Here is a 16,415-nt window from a genome sequence, read left to right on the forward strand (position 1 = left end):
CGCCAGGGGTATATAAGATGCATCCAACGCCATTTTCTTCAGTCTTTCTTGCCGCGCGGTGCCTAAAGCAGAAGCAGTTCGCAAGTGCCGGTCGGCCGACTCCTGAGATTTTCAAAGTCGAATTTCAGATCCGAAGTCTTCAATAAAGCTAAGTACCCCATTGGGGAAACTTTTTTTTCTTGCCTCAGACCAATGTCAGAAAAAGTTAATAATTGTATTTCTTGTGGGGAAGCAAATGCCTCATAAGGACTTCCACTCTTACTGTATTCCATGCCTAGGCCCTGATCACGACGTCACTAGTCGGTTTTGTGCTAGATTTAACAAACGCACTATAAAAAGACGTTTTGATTTTGCTTTGCACTACTTTGGCCGAAGGTTCATTTATACTATGCCGTCGGATCAACCAACTACCTCAATGCCAAAAAAACGCAAAGACAAGGATAAAGACAGGCATCCGAGGTCCAAAACCGACAAAACCTCTTCTAGGCCAGTCACCGGTTCTCAGTGAGGTGCTTTCGCAGCCCCTGACACCCGCTACCTCAGAGCCACAGGCCGCTTCCGACTCCCACGTGGAGACAACTAGGCCTCTGGAAACTCAAGGTATTGGGCCTACGGAAACTAATCCCTCAGATGGGTCCAGAGCCGCTGAGCAGGCATTGGCTTCTGAGGGTGTTTTCAGACATTCACAGCTTACCATTAAAACAACAGCCAAGACAAAGGTACCATTAAAGATAAAGAAACAAGTACAGCATTCTCTTGGACATTCCTCCATGCCCAAGAAACAGATGCTTAAAATGGCCGAAGACCTCATTACTCTAATCAGGGGTTCCCATCCCCCTCCTGAGAAAAGGCCTAGGCAGGATACAGACTGATTCCTCTGATCAGGTTTCCATTTCCTCTGATTCCTCTTCAGACCAGGGATACTCTCTACCCCCTTATGAGGACTCTGATGCTGAAGAATCTATCCCTTCAGCCTCTCCTCCAGAGGATTACTCTTTTGGGGAAACTTTACATACCAAGAGGGAGCATTTCCGTTGGGAAAGTCAGGATTGCTCAGAATCCAAGAAAAGGCTCAGGGATTTCCTTTTATTGCCTCGGCACAGGTCCCTGGCTATTCCGCCTGTGCTAGATATTGTGGATGATGTGTTCTCTGAATCCAGCATGTTAAGTTGTCTATCTCGCCTTCATTCTTGCTGGATGGGTTCGGAGCCGACCTCGGCTCCGACTCGGCCACTCTAAAAGCTCGAGAGTTGGTTCCACCGGCTCGAGGCTCCCCTTATATCCCACAATGCTAGGCGAGAGTTACCTCAGATCTCGTTTGCCGCTACAGCTTCGAGGTTGGTTGCTTCTACCGGTTCCTGGTGAGTGTTAGCTTTTTCTTCAAAAAGTTACTCTTTTTTTCCCCTTTTAACTTTAATTCTTCCTAAATTAGTGTAGAACATAGATCCTTATCCCCGACCCTAAATTTTCCCGTTTTTCTTACTAAAAGAACCGTTGGTTCTTCCCTTGGCCTTTGGCCTTCCTTCCCTAGGGAGTGTTTGTGTAGTTTACTTTAATTTTGTACTTAATTATTAGTATTTTTACTAAAATTGTTATTGTTTTTAGTATTACTAATTTTTACTGACAGGGTATAACTGTGTGTTTGGGTGTGTGTTAGTGTACACCTGTCAGTTAGGGAAATGTCAAAAGAAGCAAAGGTCTTGATTCAAGAAGTGTGATGCGTGCTGTCAGAAAATGTCTCTGACAGACGCTCACACTTCTTGTGTCTATTGTCTGGGGCCTTTGCACCTGCAGGACTCCTGTGCTGTGTGCCATGGCTTCAGCCCCAGGGTCCTGCAGGAGAGAAAAAACAAGTTGATTCTGAGAGGCTTGTTGAAGCCAGAGGATTCCCTGTCAGTTTCAACAGAGAAGCCCTCTAAGGCATCGAGGTCTTTGCCTCCGGCTTCTGATCCCAGTACTCAGGTTGTTCAACCTTTGCTTTTATCGGCTCGCTGGAGCCGATAAGACTCAGTCCACAGTTTCTGTGGCTTCCTCGCCCGACCGACCCGAGGTTATCGAGGTACCCGTGTCGGCTCCGACAAGATCTTCGGAGCCGACAACCAGAAAGAGGTCTAGGTCACCTTCTCTTGGCTCCGTTCATTCGGCTCCAGGATCTCCCCTGCTGTCTGAACGGAGCCAAAGGTCTCATTCCTCTAGGTCATCGAGGCTTTCCGATCATGACCTTCAGAGGGTGGTGAGTCGACTACTTAAGTCCGAGGCACTAGCCCAGATGCTTCAGAGCCCGACTCATCAGTCGGTGCCTGCCCGTCCATCAACTCTTTCCTCCTTCGACTCTCTTGAGTTCGAGCCGGGTCGTCGAACCGAGACTGTGGTCACTTCGGAGCCGAGACAATTGTCTTCGGCTCCGTCGCCGGCTCCGTTTTCTTCCTTGGAGGAATCTCGGCGGACCTCCTCGTCGCTCCGAGGGGTGAGTGGCATCGACCCTTGTCCGACCCTCTCCTCGGTGCTTCGCGCTGGTGAGTTCGGCTCCGACATTGACCTCGAGCCATCACTGTCGGTGCCGAGGGGTCCTTAGCTCCTCGGGCGGGACCTCTGGCTCTGCCTGACAGGGTGCATTCGAGGTCATGCGGAGTGTGTTAGAGCCTGGCTCTACTCCACAGTCGGCTCCGTCAGCCCCTCCTTCTATGCTGCCTCAGGGTAAGTCGACTCACTCCCTCATCCCGGACCGCAGAGAGCCAGCTCCTCAGGAGCCCCTTTGGGATTTCATCCTCTTCGAGGCCTCCTGATTTGGCAGAAGAGCCTCCTCGAAGAGGAAGTGCAAGAGGAAGCAGATTGACTCTCGTGAGTCTATCACCTGCGACACAGATCTGCATGATTGTGAGCGTTCCTCGCGTTCCGCTTCTGAAGATGTCTCATTTGCAGACATTCTGGAGATCCTGAAACAGAGGGAAATTGGCCAGCCCTCAACCCTTCGGAGGACAATCTGTGTATCTTGAGGCGTTTGGCTCTCGCCCTTCCACCTCCTGGGTGTCCCCCTTGACCCCTCATGCAGGTGGTTGCTAAGAAGGCATGGACGGCTCCTGATTCAGTGGACCCCACTACCAGGAGACCCTCCAAATTCATCACAGCTCCATCAGACAAGCAATTTTTATCAAAAGGAGTTTCTGTGGATGCTATGGTGGTAGCTGCCGCCACAAAGAAGGAACTGGCTGATCCTTCAGTGCCTGTCCATCCACCTAACAAGGAATCTAGGTCCATGGATAGGTACGGGAAGCGGATGTTCTCCTCAGCGACATTTACCATGCGTTCAAAGGGACTTGATCAAGGAAGCGAGTGAAATGTTAAAGGACCCTACAGCTGCGGGTTTCCAAGAGAAAATGAACACGCAGCTGGCTACCCTTAATTCCATATCCAACTCCTCCATGCCTCCTCTTATGCGGCCGATGGAGCGAGCAGAGCCGCAGGGACAGGGGTAGCCTTACGTAGGCACGCCTGGATGCGGCTATGCAACTTTTGGAACCTTTCAAGGCGTCTTTCACGAACTCCCTTTTGATGGATCATCTCTCTTTGGTCCTCAAGTGAAAGAAACCCTGACTAGGTGCGAGACTGATGGCAAGACCCTTTCTGCCGTCGGAGTCCGTTTTTCTACTCCTTCTAGGCCTTACCCCAAAGGCCGGAAGGGTGGGAAGATGTGGTTCCGTAAACAATCTCAAGGGACTTCGCCTGACGCACAGAGTCGTTTTCCTACCAAAGGCAGAGGTGGGAATAACAATGGTAGACGTCGCCCTAGGGGCAGGGGGGGTCCGCAGAACCAGGGCAATCGGGAAGCATGTTCTTCGTCTTCCATTGCTGCAGTCCTGACTATTGGGTATAGTCCGCGTCCCAGTCGGCCCGAATACCAGAGTATAAGGCTGACGTCGGTCAGGGCGCATTAGACTGACGTCAGTACGCCAGGGTACTAATGCGCATGACCGACGTCATATCCTCAGTCTTTTTTGCCGCATGGTCCGATGCAGAAGCAGTTTTGCGAGTGCAGGTTGGCGTTGAAATATTTCGAACCGGAGTTTCAGACCGAAACAGAGTTGGCTAAGTACCCGTTGGGGAACATTTTGGTTTTTCTTGCCTCAGTATTTTACCGGATGTCAGAAAAAGTGAATAACTGTATTTCTTGTGGGAAACAGATACCTCATAGGGATTATCATACCTTGTGTATACCTTGTTTAGGGCCTGAGCACGACGTTGTTGGTTGCCGCTCTTGTGCTAGGTTTAACAAACGCACTATTAAGAGGAGGTTAGACTGTGCCAGGTTAGTGTTTGGGAAGCGTTGCAATTATAAAATGCCGCCGGATGCTCCGCCCGCTTCCAAGAAGCGCAAGGATAAAACTGTGAAGCCTAGGGTTGAGGAACCGCAGTCCCGGACGTCGGTTCTTTAGAAGGCTCAGTGGAGCCGGAGGTTTTGCCAGGAGTTTCCATAGAGTCCCAGGCAGAAACTTTACTCTTACAGGATGTGCCTTCTCAGGAGGTAGGCCAGGCTGAGGGGGCTTCTCAGGTGACTGTTCTTCCCTCTCTTCCCAAGGTAGTTAGGGCCTCTCCTTCTGTTGCCAAAACTTCTTTGAGAGGTAGGCCTACGTCAGCTTCAGTGGGGGCTTCTCCTAGCATTTCGGGTTCTGTTCCTAAGAAACATATGCTTAAAATGGCAGAAGATTTGATTACTATGATTAGGGGTTCTATGCCCCCGCCTGATAAGAGGCCTAGGGTGGAACCGGAGTTTGATAGTTTTGAACAGTGTTCAGAGGCTTCAGAATCTTCTGTGGAAGATATGCAGGATTTTCCTACTTATTCTGATTCTGATGTGGATGATTCCACCCCTACAGCTTCTCCTCCTGAGGATTTCTCATTTTCAGAGACTTTGCATTCCATGAGGGAGCACTTTAAATGGGAAGGCCAGGATTACTCTGACTCCAGGAAAAGGCTTAGGGAGTTCTTGTTTTTACCCCAGCATAGGCCTTTAGCTATTCCTCCTGTGTTGAATGTGGTGGAAGATGTTTTTGCAGAGGCTTCCCTGAACCCTGACTCTTTGCCTCCTGCTCCTGTTAAGCCTGATAGGTATTATAGGGTGCCCGAAGCTCATAAATATTTGTTTAAGAGTCCTAGGGCGGACCCAGAAACTATTTCTCAATGGCCTAAGGGGGTAAAGGCTTCTGTGGTTAAAAATCCTGTTCCCACTGATAGAGGCAAGGGCTTTGGATAGGTGGGGAAAGAAAGTGTACACTTCTTCCACTCTAGCCATGAGAGCTTTGAATTGTCAGTTTCACATGCTAAAATATCAGAATTATCTCCTTTCACAATTGAAATCTAAGGTGGATGCTTTGGCGGAAGGTATTGAGTGTAAAGAGTTGCTGGATTTGGTTCATGTCTCTGAACAAGTGGGTAAGCATTCTTTGCAATGTGGTTTTGATGCTGTACAGGCCTCCTCGAGGGTGGCTGCTACCAGTTCTGTTCTTCGCAGGCATGCCTGGTTGAAGGATCAGAATTTAGCTGAGCATGTTAAGACAAGGATTTTGGATGCTCCTTTACAGTCTGATGTGTTGTTTGGTTCGCCTGTGGAAGCAGTTTTAAAGAAAATGGAGGACAAAGCTAAGTCTATGCAAACTGTTAAAGATTTTTGCAGGTGCAGCCACCAAGTTTAGTAGAAATTGGCCTGCTAAGGGGTGGACATATCCTGCTTATGATTCTCAGTCTAGGGGTAGGTCTAGACGTGGTAGGGGCAGGGCTCAAGGTTCTTTAGGCCTAGAACAGGAGTTCTCCTGCTCAGACTTCTGGTGAGGGCAGGGGTCAGTCCTTTCGTAAACAGACCCAATGACCTGCCTTTTCAGCTGCCAGCAGATTCACGTTTGGCAGCTCCTTTGGGAGGAAGACTGTCTCTTTTCAAAGAAAACTGGGATTTAATTACTCAAGACAAATGGGTGTTGGATATCATTCACCACGGTTACAGATTTTACTTCCATACAATGCCCCTTTCAAAGGCATGCCAGACGTTCCTCCACAACACAGAAAAGCGGCACACAAGCAAGAGTTGCAGTTACCTCACATAGAGGCCATCCAGCCAGTCCCTGTATCAGAAAGGGGCCTAGGATTTTATTCTCGCCTGTTCCTTGTACCAAAGAAGGGAAACACGTGGAGACCAATTTTGGATTTATCTATCCTCAACACTTATCTGGACATTCCCAAGTTCAAGATGTTGACGTTACAACAGCTTTTACCTCTGCTGGGCAAAAATCACTGGATGGTAACTTTAGATCTCAAAGAAGCTTACCTTCATGTGCCTATAAGGCTAAGTTGCAGGAAATATCTCAGGTTTCGAACTGGAAATTCTCATTATCAGTTCTCTGCATTGCCCTTTGGCTTATCTACTGCGCCCAGAGTGATGTCCTTCGTGGATGCATCTGCAGTCATAACAGCTGGGTTGTCCTGTCGTCAGGCAGCCCGTCAGTCGGCCGGATTCCAAAGTCCGGGTCCGGCTTCGGCTGATGTCGCTCTTCACCCGACGTCATCTCTGTTGGTCTTGGTATAAAGCATCAGCCGACGCGCCATTTTCCTCAGTCTTTCTTGCGGCCCGGAAGCAGAAGCTGTGTTCGCAAGTGCCGGTCGGTCGGATCCAGAGATTACTTCTACCGATACTTCTAGACTTCTAAAGCTGGTACCCGTTGAGACTCTTTCTTGCCTCAGCCGATGTCAGAAAAAGTTAATAATTGTTTAACCTGTGGGAAACAAATACCTCATAAAGATTTCCATTCTTACTGTCTGCCTTGTTTAGGCCCAGCCGTAGCAGCCTGTTCAGCCTGCGCTTCTTTCAACCGACGACGCTAGGCGTCGGTCGGAGTTTGCAGAACAGTTTTTCGGTTCTGACTTTAAGATACATGTCGCCGTTAGATTCTCCGACAACACTTTCTGCCAAAACGCAAAGAAAAAGACCATTTTCGCTCATGGGTCCGTGGTTTCGGCCGAAACCATGCTTAAGCAAACAAACGAGTGTCTCGGTTGCCGAAACGAAAACTGATTTAGGTACAGCCGAATCTATCTCCACAGCTGAGGCCCCTGCTACAACTCCTGAATTGGCCTCAGAAATGTTATCCACTACGGTGGCTACCACTGACTTATCAGACACCATTCCCTTAGATGTCTCTACCCCAGCACGTGGTGCTGCTAGGCCTCCAGCAGCCATGTCCATTAAGGCCTTCGCCAGGGCTAAAGCAGCCAAGACTAAGAAAACAGTGCCTGTTAAACCACCCTCAACTAGGCCCTCTTCTAGTTCTCAAATGCTTACTTTGGCAGAAGATTTAATTTCATTAATTAGAGGATCTCAATCTCACCTGACAGGGCCTCTCAGCCCCAGAGAAGAGACCTAGGGCAGAGCCCCTGAGCCAGTGTCCTCTGATGATTCTGCTGATGAATCAGACATAACTGACCAGCCAGAGGCCCTTTCTCCAATTTTGAAGATTCTGATGCTGAAGAATCCATTCCAGCTGCTTCCTCCAGAAGAATTCTCCTTTTGGGGAAACCTTGCATGCCATCGGGAGCAGTTCCAATGGCAGCAACAAGATTTTCAGATTCCAGAAAAGACTTAGAACCTTTCTGCACCTTCCACAGCACAGGCCCTTAGCTATACCTCCTGTTCTCTCTGTGGTAGATGATGCTTTCAACGATGTCTGCTCTGCTCCAGATTCATTACCCCCAGCCCCTGCCAAACCAGACAGATTTTACAGGGTACCAGATACTCATCACCACCTTTACAAGGCTCCACTTGCAGACCCCGAAACTATTTCCCAGGGTCCCAAGGCAGTAGCCGCGACCATAGCTAAAAACCCTATTCCTTCTGAAAGGGAAGCAAGGTCATTAGATAGATGGGGTAAAAAGGTTTACACTTCAGCTACTCTCTCAACTAGAGCTTTAAACTGTCAGTTCCACATGATACAATACCAAGAGTTTATGCTTGATCAGTTAACTAAAAAGCTAACCACTGATGAATCTCTTGACAAGAAATATGTCTTAGAAATGGTAAATAACATACAACAGGTTAGTAACCATTCCTTAAAATGTGGCTATGATGCACTGGAGGCTTCATTTAGATCAGCCATGACTGGCACAGTAATTAGAAGGCATGCATGGCTAAAGGAGCAAGCTCTGCCGGATCATGTTAAAGCTAAGTTGCTAGATGCTCCTATGGATAAGACAAATTTGTTTGGTGCACCTGCCCAGCAGGTTATGAAGAAAATGGAAGAAAAGGCAAAATCAGTTCAAACTGTTAAAGATTTCCTGCAGGTTCAACCCCCTAGGTTTAGCAGGAACTGGCCTGCCAAAAATTGGTCCTTTCCTGACTCCACAAGAGTTCAAAGGGGCAGGAATAGACGATCCAGAGGCAGAAACCAATCCAGAGGAGGTGCCTACAGAGGACGACAGTGGCAAGGTAACAACAGAGGAACAGACACAACCACTGCCACTACATCAACACACCAACAGTGACTTAATCCTAAATCCGCCTACCAGGGAACAAATAGCAGCTCCTCTAGGCGGAAAGTTAACCTTATTTTCAAAGAACTGGCACCACATAACAAAAGACAAGTGGATTTTACAAACCATAGATCAAGGTTACCGATTCCATTTCCACACTTTACCAGTCCAAAGAGGAATGCCAAATCTACCTCCAAATCAAAAAACAGAGGCTTTACAACAGATAATGGAGTTAGCAAACATGAGAGCTGTGGAAAAGTGCCAACAGCAGAGCAAGGAAAGGGTTCTACTCCAGACTATTCCTAGTTCCAAGAAAGGAAAAAGTTGGAGACCAATTTGGACCTGTCTACCTTGAATACATACATCATTGTCCCAAAATTCAAAATGCTGACCCTACAGCAACTTCTTCATGCTGGGCAAGTGTTGGCTGGTAACTCTAGATCTCAAGGAGGCATACCTGCACGTCCCCATTCGACCAATCTGCAGAAGATACCTCAGATTTCTTGCAGGATCAGAGCACTATCAATTCTCAGCATTGCCTTTTGGCTTATCTACTGCGCCCAGAGTATTCACAAAATGCCTGGCATCAGTAATCGCATTGCAGACTACAGGAATTCAAATTTACCCATACCTGACGACTGCCTGCTACAAGGGGACAACAAAAGCAAGTTGACAACAGATTTACGAAGGGTCATTTACTTGCTACAAGCACTGGGATACACAGTCAATTTACAAAAATCAAGGCTGATACCATCCCAAACAAGGACTTTCTTGGGAGCGGAATTGGACACAGTAAGGCAAATGGCATTCCTAACTACAGAAAAACAAAAAGAACTCCCTCTTTACTTCTTGGCACTAACAAAACTGAGCAAGTTAACAGCAAGAAAGGTACTGCAGGCCTTGGGTTTCATGGCATCATGCATAATCTTGGTCCCATTTGCCAGACTACATATGAGAAAACTACAGTGGTACCTAAGGAATTTATGGTCCCAACACAGACACAGTCTAGAAACAGAAATCCCACTAATTCCATGCTTAAAACAGGAGTTCCTATGGTGGGCTCAGGCATGCCAGTCCAACCCAGGCCTTCCCTTTCGCAGATGTCAAGCAAGCCAGAGCATCACAACAGACGCTTCAGACCTAGGATGGGGGGCCCATATGCTGGACAAATGCGTGCAAGGATTGTGGACTCAAGATCAACTTCGTCTGCACATCAATCTAAAAGAAATGCTGGCCGTAAAACTGGCAATCCAAAAGTTCAGACCATTTCTCAAAGAGGGCCAGTTGATGATAAGGACAGACAACACCACAGTCATGTGGTACATCAACAAACAGGGAGGCACTCATTCATACCCCCTATGCAGAATGACTTTGGAGCTGTGGACCCTGGCACTCAGTTACAACATCCAGCTACAGGCAATATTTGTACCAGGAAAGCAAAATACTCTAGCAGACATATTAAGCAGAACCACATCAGATGCCCACGAATGGCACCAGCACCCGGACATCTGCAAGACCAACACAAAGAGATGGGGAATGCCACAGATAGATCTATTCGCATCACCCACAATCAACAGCTCAAAAATTCTGCACAAGGACATTCCACCCACTAGCATGGAAAGTGGATTCGCTCTCCTTCAGCTGGAAAGGCCTAACAGCATATGCATTCCCACCTCTTCCCTTGATACACAAAAGTACTACTAAAGATCAAGGAAGAACATCCAAGGATAATCCTGATAGCTCCAAACTGGCCAAGACAACACTGGTACCCACTGCTGAGGAGCTTGTCTCGAAACAATATGGCCAATACCCCTGATGCCTTTGATGCTAACTCAGAACAACTACAGCACCATACATCCAAACCTAAAAACTTTACAACTGACTGCATGGAACATCACATAACAGCAGCTAACCAAGAACTTTCCCAAAGAGTTAAAGACATTATTCTTGAAGCACGCAGACCTTCAACAAGAAGGAACTACGCTGGAAAATGGAAAAGATTTGTCATTTGGAGTTCTGAAAGAGGAAAAGATGTGTCAAACATAGATATGCCTAACATTCTGGAGTATCTGGCCGAACTTCTCCATTCAGGCCTGTCCTACTCCTCCATCAAGATACATGCATCAGCTATTTCAGCAGAATACAGCTTTGATCCACCTGTTTTTTCACACCCTTTGCTCAGGCAGTTTCTCAGAGGAATCAAGAATGTAAAACCTCCAAGGAAACCACCATTGCCAGCTTGGGACTTAAACTTCGTACTAGAAAAGTTGACACTATCACCCTTTGAACCAGCAGCAACAGCAGACCTACAATTCCTGTCATGGAAAACTGCTTTCCTACTGGCAATTACTTCAGCAAGGAGGGTTTCAGAACTACAGGCCTTAATGGCAGTGCAACCCTTCCTAATCTTCCACCAAGATAGAGTGTCCATGAGGACTAATCCAACATTTATGCCTAAGGTGGTATCCAGAGTGTCTTTAAACCAGGCAATCCACCTACCTACTTTCTTTCCCAACCCACAAAACAGAGGGGAAAGAATACTACATACATTGGATGTACATAGACAGCTACGCTACTACTTGGACAGAACCAAAAACAACAGAAAGACTGACCAACTTTTTGTGGCCTATGCAACAGGAAGGGAGGGAAAAGCTATTTCCAAACAGACAATCTCCAAATGGATAGGAAATTGCATACGACTCTGTTACTCCTTCCATGGAAAACCAATTCCACAGAACATAAGACCTCATTCTACAAGGGCAACAGCCACTACCGCAGCCTTCTTACGAGGAGTGGCTACCAAAGACATTATTGAGGCGGCTACTTGGACCTCCGTGCATACATTTGCCAAGCACTATAATTTGCCTCTATATTCCAGATCCCGAGCAGGGTTTGCCACTGCTGTACTGCAAGGGATCCTAACCACACCATAATCTACCTTTACCCTCCTCCCCTAGTTGGCTATGGTATTCTACCCAGCTGTTATGACTGCAGATGCATCCACGAAGGACATAGTACAGTTTTGTACCTACCATAAATGTAGATGTCCGAGCTGGATAGCATCTGCAGTCAGGATACAGGGCCTCCTCCTTCCCTCTGAGGTACTCCTAGGGTGTTTTACCCTAATAGCTAGCTGATGGGGGGGAGTCTTTTATGGTGTATTTGTTTGTATATATGTACATACATGCTTATTTTTGTGTTACCTATATCCTTTTGGAAACATTGGCATCTATCCAAAATTTTCAGCCTTCAAGAGGGCTTCTGGCATCTGGGGCAAGAAACACTGGAAAATGGCGTCGGCTGATGCTTTATACCCGAGACCAACAGAGATGACGTCGGGTGAAGAGCGACATCAGCGAAGCCGACCCGGACTTTGAATCCGGCCGACGGCTGCCTGCCTGACGACAGGACAACCCAGCTGTTATGACTGCAGATGCTATCCAGCTCGGACATCTACATTTATGGTAGGTACAAAACTGTACTTTCACAAAGGTTCTGGCTCCAGTGATAGCTTACTTCAGGCTTCAAGGAATTCAAATCTATCCTTACTTGGACGACTGCCTGATTCTGGCTCAAGAAAGGGAAGTTCTTCTACAGCACCTGGAATATGTTATCGCAGTGCTAAGATGCCTAGGGTATTCTGTGAACGAAATAAAGTCCAGTCTAGTACCCTCTCAAGACATGTGCTTTCTGGGTGTGAGACTGAATACAGCAGCCCAGATGGCCTTTTAACCCCGGACAAACAAAAGAGTCTGTCACTTTACTTCCATCAACTATCTCATCAGTCCGTGCTGACTGCAAGGACAGTCCTTCAAGCATTAGGGTTCATGGCATCTTGTATTCTGGTGCTTCCCAATGCCAAACTGCATATGAGGAAGTTACAATGGTATCTCAAAATGTATGGACACAGCACTGCCAGGATTTGGACACTGTCATTCAAATAATACCTTGCCTTCAAAAGAATTCTTGTGGTGGGCTCAGGAATGTCACCTAAACAAGGGACTCTCTGTGACCCGGCCAGAGGCAAGTCAGATCTTGACGACAGATGCCTCGGACATTGCTTGGGGAGCTCATCTAAATGGAAAGTGGATACAAGACAAGTGGCCTGCCAGACTACAGCTTCTACATATCAACATGAAGGAGATGTTAGCAGTCCAGTTTGCATTAATGGCTTTCAAGGAGTTACTTCTTCCAGGGCAGGTGTTGATTCTAACAGACAACACAACTGTCATGTGGTACATCAACAAGCAAGGGGGAACACATTCTTATCCTCTATGCAGGCAAGCAATGATTTTATGGGAGACTGCGTTAAGCCTGCAACTAACTCTTCAGGCAAGGTTTCTGCCAGGAGCACAGAACTCCTTAGCAGATGTGTTAAGCAGACAAATCATGGATCCCCACGAGTGGAAACTGGATCTTCATGTATTTCAGAAACTGACAGTGTCATGGGGAACTCCAGACATAGATCTGTTCGCTTCTCCACTAAACCACCAGCTGCCACAGTATTGCACAAAGGGGTTTCATCACACGGCTTGGAAAGTGGATGCTCTGTCTTTCAGTTGGAAAAACCTTCATGTGTATGCCTTTCCACCTCTACCTCTTCTTCCAAAGGTACTGTTAAAGGTCAGACAAGACAGGCCAAGGATGATTTTGATAGCTCCAGATTGGCCTCGGCAACACTGGTACCTCTACTGGAGTCTGGTAAAGAAGCCTCCATGGCCTTTACCTCTGATTCCTCATCTGTTATCTCAGAAGGACGGTCATCTGCTCAATGTCAAACTACACTCTCTTCATCTAACAGCTTGGCATATTCTGTGTTGAAACACAGCAGGTCTCAACTTCCTCAACAAGTTTTAAATGTGATTATGGAAGCTAGAAGACCTAGTACAAGGAAAGTGTATGCAGAAAAATGGAAGAGATTTTTATTTTGGAGTACAGCAAGGCATTTGGAGATTTCTGAGCCTAATTTGAGTGTGGCTCTTCAATATCTTACTGAATTGTTGGACAAAGGTTTGTCCTTCTCTTCCATAAAGATTCATGCTGCAGCAATTTCAGCTCACTATGATTGTGACCCACCTTTGTTTTCGCATCCTTTGTTCAAGCAGTTTCTTAGAGGGCAAAGAATATAAGACCCCACGTGAGCTCCTACTCCTGCTTGGGATCTCAATTTTGTGTTGGAAAAACTTACTCTACAACCTTTTGAGCCTGCAGCTACTGCTGAATTGAAATACTTGTCATGGAAGACTGCTTTTCTGCTGGCTATTACTTCTGCAAGAAGGGTGTCTGAGTTGCAGGCCCTTATGGCAGTAGAGCCCTTTTGATTTTCCATAAGGATAGGGTATCATTACGCACTAATCCTTCTTTTATGCCTAAGGTGGTTTCTAGTGTGGCTTTAAACCAAACTATTCATTTGCCTACGTTTTTGCAGAACCTCAAAATAAAGGGGAGAAGATTTTGCACACTTTAGATGTTCACAGGCAATTGCTATTATTTAAGCAGGACTAAGGATTTTAGGCAGTCTCAGCAGTTGTTTGTTTCTTTTGCTTTGAGTTCTCAGGGCAAGCCTGTGTCAAAACAAACTATTTCTAGGTGGATTGGCTTTTGCATTGCATTTTGTTATTCCCATCATGGCAAGGAGATTCCAGCTGGGATTAGGCCTCATTCCACTAGGGCTACTGCCACTTCAACAGCATTTCTAAGGGGTGGCAACTAAGGATATTTTGGAAGCAGCTACTTTGAGTTCAGTGCATACTTTCTCTAAGCATTATCACCTTCCTATCTACTCTAAGTCTAGGGCTGGTTTTGCCACAGCTGTTTTGCAAGGCATGTTGTCAGCTCCTACTTCTTTATAATTTGCCAGCCTCCCTTACCTCTGCTTTGGGATTCTACCCAATAGTCAGGACTGCAGCAATGGAAGACGAAGAACATAGTACAGTTTTGTACCTACCATAAATGTAGATGTTCGAGGATTCCATTGCTGCAGTCCAATTTACCCTCCCTCCTTCCCCTCTGTATTTAGGGGTGGTTGTGTAGGTGAGTTTACATGCTTATATTTTTGTATATATTGTTGTATATATATTGTACATGTTGTTGGTGCAGGTTTTTTGGGACTTGTCTTTTTAGGATCTTCTGACATCTGGGGCAAGAAAAGACTGAGGATATGACGTCGGTCATGCGCATTAGTACCCTGACGTACTGACGTCAGTCTAATGCGCCCTGACCGACGTCAGCCTTATACTCTGGTATTCGGGCCGACTGGGACGCGGACTATACCCAATAGTCAGGACTGCAGCAATGGAATCCTCGAACATCTACATTTATGGTAGGTACAAAACTGTACTTTTTCCTGACAAGCCCTTTCAGCATCCCTGAGGTGTTGCCCGACTGCCCATCTTCGGAGGCAGTCGGGGGAAGATTGTCACTGTACCCAGAAGCCTGGCTAACCCTGACTCAAGACAAATGGGTACAGTCCATCATTTCCAAAGGCTATTCTATCCCCTTTCTTCGTTTTCCAAATCAGTCAAAAAAATCCCTTCCAGATGTTCCACCATTAAAGGGATATAGCAGCTTTGGAAATTTCAAAACTGCTTACAAAAAGAGCAATTCAGTTAGTGCCAGCAGACCAACAAGGATCCGGAATCTACTCAAGGTTCTTTTTAGTTCCAAAGAAAACAGGGGACTGGAGACCGATTTTGGATCTCAGTGTCTTGAACAAATCAGTCAAGAAAACAAGATTTCGATGGTCACACTGTAATCCATTCTTCCCCTTTTGGGCAAAGGAAACTGGATGTGCTCTATAGACCTTCGGATGCGTACTATCACATAAAATGAACAGACGCCCCAGAAGATTCCTCCGCTTCAGGCTGGGAACCAGTCATTTTCAGTTCAGGGCCCTGCCCTTTGGTCTCACCACTGCCCCGGTGTTTACCAAATGCATGGCAGTGGTAGCTTCTCACCTGAGACGACAAGGATTCCAGGTGTTTCCATATTTGGACGACTGGCTTCTCACAGCTCCCACCAAGCATCTCCTTTTGATGGCCAGAGATTATACTTTTCGCTTGTCAAAAACTGGGTATTTCAATAAATTGCGAAAAGTCTGTTTTGTCGCCTTGTCGTACTATTACCTACATAGGCGCAAATTTAGATACTATAAACATGTCTGCAACGCTAACGAACCAAAGGATATCAGACATTCACAAATTGGTGTCACTTCTCAACAACAACAGAGCCAAAGCCAGGTTAGTTCTAAAGGTGTTGGGAATCATGGCAGCGGCCATACCTCTCCTCCCATTGGCCAGATACCACATGCGGATCCATCAGTGGATGCTTTTTTCTCAATGGTCATACCAGGAACTTCCAGTGTCTCACACCATTATGATCACGCAAGCGTGCAAAAAGCATCTCGTGGTGGATGTCTTCCCCCCAGCTCCTGTCGGAAAGACCATTTGTTCCACCTCCTCCGGTTGCTACTCTGACAACGGATGCCTCCCTGATCGGGTGGGGGGGGGCATTATCAGGGCAGGACAGTCCAGGGCACATGGCAACCAAACCAATGCCACTTGCACATAAATGTTCTAGAGATGAGAGCAGTGCTTTTAGCGTTGCAAGCCCTTCAAGACTCTCTTCCCTTGGGAACGATTGCAATCCAGACAGACAATATGTCTGTAGTGTGGTACATCAACAAACAAGGCGGAACCAGGTCATACCCCCTGTGTCGAGAAGCACTCAGACTATGGCAATGGGCGATTTCTTCTCAGCGTTTTCTGATAGCAACGCACATCCCGGAAGTCCAATCACATTGCGGACAAGTTGAGCAGAGCTATACTCATGCCTCACGAGTGGTCTCTGAAAGACTCTGTAGTGAGAGAGATATTTCTCAAGTGGGGTCAGCCTTGCTGCGATCT

At 46.8% G+C, this 16,415-nt stretch overlaps 1 protein-coding gene across 5 annotated transcripts in view; it reads left to right on the top strand.

Moving 5' to 3' along the window:
- QRICH1 (glutamine rich 1) overlaps positions 1 to 16,415 on the top strand; it is a 1,772,469-nt gene that overhangs the window by 117,139 nt on the left and 1,638,915 nt on the right. The window lies entirely within an intron of this gene.

The sequence above is a fragment of the Protopterus annectens genome, chromosome 7.part1 (assembly GCF_019279795.1).
Source record: "Protopterus annectens isolate FY-2018-M chromosome 7.part1, PAN1.0, whole genome shotgun sequence".
Classification (NCBI taxonomy): Eukaryota; Metazoa; Chordata; order Ceratodontiformes; family Protopteridae; genus Protopterus; species Protopterus annectens.